The sequence below is a fragment of the Octopus bimaculoides genome, chromosome 8 (assembly GCF_001194135.2).
Source record: "Octopus bimaculoides isolate UCB-OBI-ISO-001 chromosome 8, ASM119413v2, whole genome shotgun sequence".
NCBI lineage: Eukaryota > Metazoa > Mollusca > Cephalopoda > Octopoda > Octopodidae > Octopus > Octopus bimaculoides.
In genome coordinates this window covers 77,784,125-77,791,257 of record NC_068988.1, presented here as the reverse complement: position 1 = coordinate 77,791,257, position 7,133 = coordinate 77,784,125, and positions in this window count along the sequence as shown.

Genomic DNA, 7,133 nt, shown 5'->3' with positions numbered 1-7,133 from the left:
TTTCTCTCTTTCTCTCTCTCGCTCTCTCACACACACACTCACGTGCACACACACACACACACACACACACAAGACATGGGGGAAAAAACTCCTTCATTTTGCATGGCTATTAGTATGCTGTTAATGAAGTAAAACTGATGGAGGCAATGACTTCATGTAGATAACGTTTTGCTTTATTTCTTTTGGTTACCATCAATGTTTGTATGGAGACACAACATGCATTTTTTATAGAAATGTTTATCAAGACTGGTTAATGAAGATTTTTGTTCAGTATATACAGGTATCTATATAGGTTCGGGTGTAGCTGTGTGGTAAGAAGCTTACTTCCCAACCACATGGTTTTGGATTCAGTCCCACTCTATGGCTCCTTAGGCAAGTGTCTTCTATTATAACCTTGGGCTGACCAAAGCCTTGTAAGTGGATTTGGTTAATGAAAACTGAAAGAGGCCCAGTATATATGTATTTAAGAAAGCCTTTGACAGCATCCTCCAGTCCCTTATCTAGTGGTCAATGCAGAAACTAGGGACAGACAAGTGGTTGATGAGAGCTGTACAAACCATGTATAGAGATGCTGTCAGTAAGATAAGGGTTAGCGATGAGTATAGCAGAGAATTCCAGATAGAAGTAGGGGTTCACCAAAGATCAGTGCTCAGCCCCCTCTTGTTCATCATAGTCCTCCAGGCAATTACAGAGGAATTTAAAACAGGCTTCCCCTGGGAGCTCCTCTATGCTGATGACCTTGCTCTTATTGCTGAATCCCTACCAGAACTAGAGAAGAAGTTTCAGGTATGGAAGTAAGGTTTAGAATCAAAGGGCCTTAGAGTTAACCAAGCAAAAACCAAAGTCTTAGTAAGTAGGAAGGCAGACAAATCACAAATCCCTTCAGGTAGATGGCCCTACTCAGTCTGTAGAAAAGGCATAGATAGAAACTCCATAAGTTGCATCTGGTGTAAGCTTTGGTCATATAAAAGGTGCAACAATATCAGAGGAATGGTACTTATGCCGGTGGCACATAAAAGCACCCATTAAACTCTCAGAGTGGTTGTCATTAGAAAGGGCATCCAGCTGTAGAAAACCATGCCAAATCAGACTGGAGTCTGGTGCAGACTTCAGCCCTGGTCAAACCGTCCAACCCATGCCAACATAGACAACAGACGTTAAATGATGATGATTATGATGATGATGATGTGGAGGAGGGGGGTGTTTGGGTGTGGTGTGTGTGTGTGTGTGTGCCTTCATGTCTGTGTTTGTCCCCCACCACCAATTGACAACTGGTGTTGGTGTGTTTATGTCTCTGTAACTTAGTAGTTCAACAAAAGAGACTGATAGAATAATTACCAAGTTTAACATTAAAAAAAATGTACAGGGGTCAATTGATTTGAGTGAAAATTCTGCAAGGCAGTACTCCAGCATGGCCACAGTCTGAAACAAGTAAAAGATAAAAGGTATGTGTGTGTATTTGAAGGGTTTCTTAATGGTTACAGGCCCCCTACAAGATACTAGTTAGCCTGACCACTACAGTAGAAGACACATGTCCAAGGGGCTACTGAACAGTGAGTTTGAACCTGGAACTATGTAGTTCTGAAACAAAGTCTTAACCACACAGCCAAAGCTCTATTTATGTAGAAGAAATTAATTTTAAATAAAGCAAAAGATAAAAACACATCACTTAAACCCCATAATGATAATAAGAAAGCTTTTCTTAGTGATGTTTTGAAGTAGGTGTTTTGTCCACAAATGTCACCTCTCCTTTATTCCCATAATTACTGCCAGCCTAAATATCTGTTTGTTTTCTATAAATTTTCATTATTCCACCAATATTCTAGCTCAATGGTTTATTTTTTACCTGATGGTTTGTTTTGGTAGGATAGCTGCTATTGTTGTTGTTATTTTTGTTTAATGCAAGCTCACTCACACTGAGAAGACACATGATCAAAAGTGATCAATTTTTTAAAATTCTATATACAGTATTATATATCTATCATTATGTTATACCATATCTTTTGAGATGCTAAGACACAATATGAAGATTTCGTTGGTCAGTACTGACTGAGCTAACCTACAATCAAAGGTATTCCAGCTACAAATTAAAGGTAACCTGATCATTATTTTACACACAGTATATCTAGGACTACATGATCCAATGTTTTGTTCTATTTTTAACAGGTGATTTGAGGAGGATTTGACATTATTTTGAGCAGGTTCAGTGATCATACAGGGGTTGCATAATTCAATTACAGATCCAGTTGTAACTCTGTTGGAGTGATATGTGATCCATCATTGGTGTATGATATTGAAGTTCTAAGATAAATCACACCTTCTAGCCTTGACATCATGTGATATGTTGTAAATGAGTGCCACCATCATACAAACAGTATTATTAAATTCCAGTATTTTGTGAAAACATACCTGGCCATTGGAAATAATTACCTTGCTTGGAAAGAGATGAGTGAAGACAGGTAGGACATCTGTCCATTGAAAATTGGCTTCAATAAACTCCATATGATCCATGCAAGGATTAAAAAGTGAACATTAAAATGATGCTGATGATGATTACAAAATACTAATAAAGACAAGTAGATATAGGTTTATATTTTCTGATATTTAGCAGACAAAATAGTCGTAGTGGTGCATATTTGAAATGATTTCAGCTTGCAATACATTAAGAATGGTTAAATGGAACTGTGAGAACACTCACACCCCACCCGACTACTTACAGTTCACATCTGCATATAATTTAATTAAATATTTTCAAAACTTACAGATCATTCACATGAGAGACATATGTATCTTTTAATCAGCTAAAAAATAAACCATTCCTTCTGTACATGCCAGCTATCAACATATACTGAGATTAAAAAGAAAGAAATACAAAAGAAATCGGTAAAAATATCAAAATAAAATATAATAATTCTCTCTGCGAATTAATTAATAAAATTTATACTGAATTCATGTAAACAACTTTACAAGTGTTCTTGTTTGTTGCAAAGGCTGGTAACTCAGTTTAGTCTGTTTGGGATAGTTGACGTGGTTATGACATGGCAGAGTAATGTCATGGTGATATGTACATTTGAAGCTTTATGACTCTGTGTGTGCATGTGCGTGCGTGTGTGTGTGTGTGTGTGTGTGTGTGTATGTGTGTGTGTGTGTGTGTGTGTGTGTGTGTGTCTGTCTTGACTGAGAAAACCTATCATCAAAGATAATCCAATCATGACGATCTATTTGTAAATCTTCAGGGTGTAGTTTGAGAGGTACATGGGTGCTATTTCTAATAGGCTGAGTGACCACATAAAAGCAAAAGTAACTCTTTCCTCGACTCATTCTCATAAAACTGATTTTGTTAAAAACTGATTTAAAACCACAAACAACATATTCAAAGATTTATTTTATGCACAGTCAGTGGTGGGGAGTCATAGACTGACAGAGTTTGCATTCTAATACAAGCAATAATCCATGAGACTTGAGTTATACTAGACAGGACCTTATGCAGGTGTACAACAGGCACACATACAGCAGATGTTAACCACTGCAACAGGAATAATATGTGTTTAATGAGTGCTCTATTCACTTGCATCTGCTTAAATGCATGAAAAATAATTTCATTGTTTTTTATTCTTTCAAAGGCACATGACTCAGTGGTTAGAGCATTGGGGCTTACAATTGTGATGCTGTGAGTTCAGTTCCTGGACCAGGCTGTGTGTTGTGTTCTTGAGCAAGACACTTCATTTCATGTTGCTCCAGTTCACTCAGTTGTAGAAACGAGTTGCAACGTCACTAGTGCCAAGTTGTATCAGATTTTGCCTTACTCTTGGACAACATCAATAGCATGGAAAGGGGAGGTTGGTATGCATGGATGACAGCCACTGCCATTACTACTACTACTACTAGTATGCTTCACGTTGACACACCTGGAAGAGAAGCTAATAAATAGAGTTATACCTAAAATGGTAAATGGCAACAGGAAAAAGACAGGTAGGAAAGAGAGGGATGGAGAGAGAGGTAGAGGGGTAGAAAGAGAAGTAAAGAGATAGAGAGAGAAGTAGAAGGATATAGGGGGAAAATGGATGGAGAGAGGGAGGGGGATAGGGGTGAAGTACGTATGTATGCTTCTGTGTGTATGTTAATATGAAGTAATATAACGAAAGTAATAGGAAATTAAATCTACTTCAAGGAGATCAGTTAAGTGTTCATTTCTATTTTATTGAACTGCTTCGGTAAAAGTATGGAAGACTGTTACTAGTTTTGGTTGGACATGATGCATTTAGTAATCCATACTTATTGATCCATTAATCACTGTTAAAACCAATAGTCTAAGACAGATAATACACACACTGTGTGTGTGTGTATGTGTGTGTGTGTGTGTGTGTGAGTGTGTGTGTATCTGTGTGTGTGTGTCTGTGTGTCTGTGTGTCTGTATGTATGTATGTCTGCATGTGTATATGTATGTATAATTATTTACAAGGAGTATGGAGTGAGCAACTCATTTTATTACATAAATTTACAACTGTTTCATCAATATTCAATCTCAAAAGTATTGTTGTATTATTATTATATAATATATGCAACTATGGATATTTATGGATTTTCAGAAATATGACCTGTTAAGCAATCTGTCTCAGATTTAAAGTCATATCTGATAGTCTGTACTTGTTTATGAGCTTAATAGACTCTAAGGCTAACGCTCGAATGAAATTAATATATATATACACACACACATGTGTGTGTGTATATATATATATATATATATATATATATATATACACACACACACACATGTATATATATATATGTATGTATGTATGTATGTACCTGTCTATCTATCTGTTTGTCAGAATGTCTGTCTTTCTATGTGTCCATCTATCTATATAGGTGCAGGTGTGGCTGTATGGTAAGAAGTTTTCTTCCCAACTGCATGGCTCTAGGTTCAATCTGGCATCAAATTGAAGAGAGAAATCCAAGAAGATATGTGATGAAGAAGTGAGAGTTAATCTCAAGATGTTGGGCTTCACAGAGGAGTGAAACTGAGTTCTGGAAGTGCTATATCTTCCCCCCACATGTTACATTACATTTTTCATGCACTCTACTCCAAACAACCAAACTACATCTCCTCTTCTTCATGTACTATGCTTCTCTTTCCCTTCCCACTCCTACAGCCCATCCAGTCCTTCCAGCCCTACCTGTATTCATGTGACCTTCCTATTTATGCACCCTGGGCTATCCTCTACAATCCCATTTATATTCTCATCCTCATATCTTGAGAGTGTGCCCTTGCACATTACTACTATTTCTCCCATTCTCTCTCACTTTCACTCTCCCTCTCTCATTCTTGGTCTCACTTATTCTTGCTCCCTCTCCCTTGCTTACTCTCTTTCTTGTTCTCTCTCTCCCCACCTCTCTCTCTCTTTCTTCCTCTGACTGGGGTAACCATGCATCTCCTCTACAGCAAGACCCCTGTTTCTTGTCCATCTGTCATACTCTAACCTCTCATCACCTAGCACAAGACAACCTCCTCCAATGCCCACTCCATTCAAAAGAGCTTTGTCTTGCAAGTTATTTGGTGACCTTGCTACCACAGGTGCCACATAGAAAGCATCCAGTCCATTCTGTAAAGTGGTTTGTCAATAGGAAGGGCATCTAGCCATAAAATACAATACCAAAGGAGATCTTTTCAGTGCTGGTGCCGCATAAAAAGCACCCAGTTTACTCTGTAAAGAGGTTTGTATTAGGAAGGGCATCCAGTTGTAAAACCCATGCCAAAGAAAACTACCTCACACTTTTCTGGAACATTCTCCGATCTCCTTCACTACTTATACTCACCCCACTGTTCTCTGTGGATAGCCTCTCTCTCACTCTCTCTCACTCTGTCTCTCTAATTCTCACCTTTCTTATCCTACTAGGACATTATAAAGGAGATACTAGCCAAGTATCTTCTCTATAATAAAACAGCTATCTCTGTCCCTCCATCATACTCTAGCATCTCACCTAACACACAGTCAGTCTCCTTGATTCCACTCCTCCTCTCAGCTGAGAGGTCTTTGTCTTGCAAGTTACTTGGCAATCTATTGGTGCTGGTACCATGTAAAAAGCACCTATGTTGGTGTCATGTAAAAAGTACCAAGTACATTGTAAATTGATTGGCATTAGGAAGGGAATCCAGCCATAGAAACCATGCCAAAACAAACAATGGGAGTCTGGTGTAATTCTCAGGCTTACCAGCTTCTGCCAAGCTGTTCAACCCATGCTAGCATGGAAAATGGATGTTCAATGATGATGATGATAATGATGGGGATGATATACAAATGCATGTGTATGTATACATGTGTGAATATATATATGTATACATGTATGAGCATATAATATGTATTATGTATGCTAAAACTGTTTCATAGCTTTTTCTTTTCTCATAAAACTTACCAACTACTAAGTGGGGACACTACTATATTATCTGGTTATGGAAACTTACTTGTAAGATCTATTGTGTTGACAGTTGAATAATTTATTGCTCATGTCATTGATAATATTTTGGTTGGTAAATAAAGATAAGACAGAGATAGTATTAGCCTCTTCATTGTCAACCTGTGAAATCTACTACTACTACTACTACTACTACTACTACTACTACTACTACTACTACTACTACTACTACTACCTTCAGAAAATAAAACTGATTGATTGGCTGTTTATCTGTTTATCAACTCATCTTCTCCCTTAATTGGGGTTCTTGTATCAACTTTTCTTTTCCTTCTAAAACACCTGAATTCAAAATATAAATTTTTTTGTTAACATATTTTTTTACAGATTAGTTTTACTAGAAAATGTTCAATATTGCCTGAAGGAATGGTGTAGCTACATAATAAATTAACAGTAGGTAATATTATGTATTAATGAATAAACGGCCATGCTACAGAAATATAGATAGCATAGACAAAGCTGTCCCTTCATACTTCATATATACATCATTATCATCGTTGTTTAACATCTGCATTCCATGCTAGCATGGGTTGGACGATTTGACTGAGGACTGGTGCAACCAGATGGCTACACCAGGCTCCAACCTGATTTGGCAGAGTTTTTACAGCTGGATGCCCTTCCTAATGCCAACCATATATATATATATATATATATATATATAT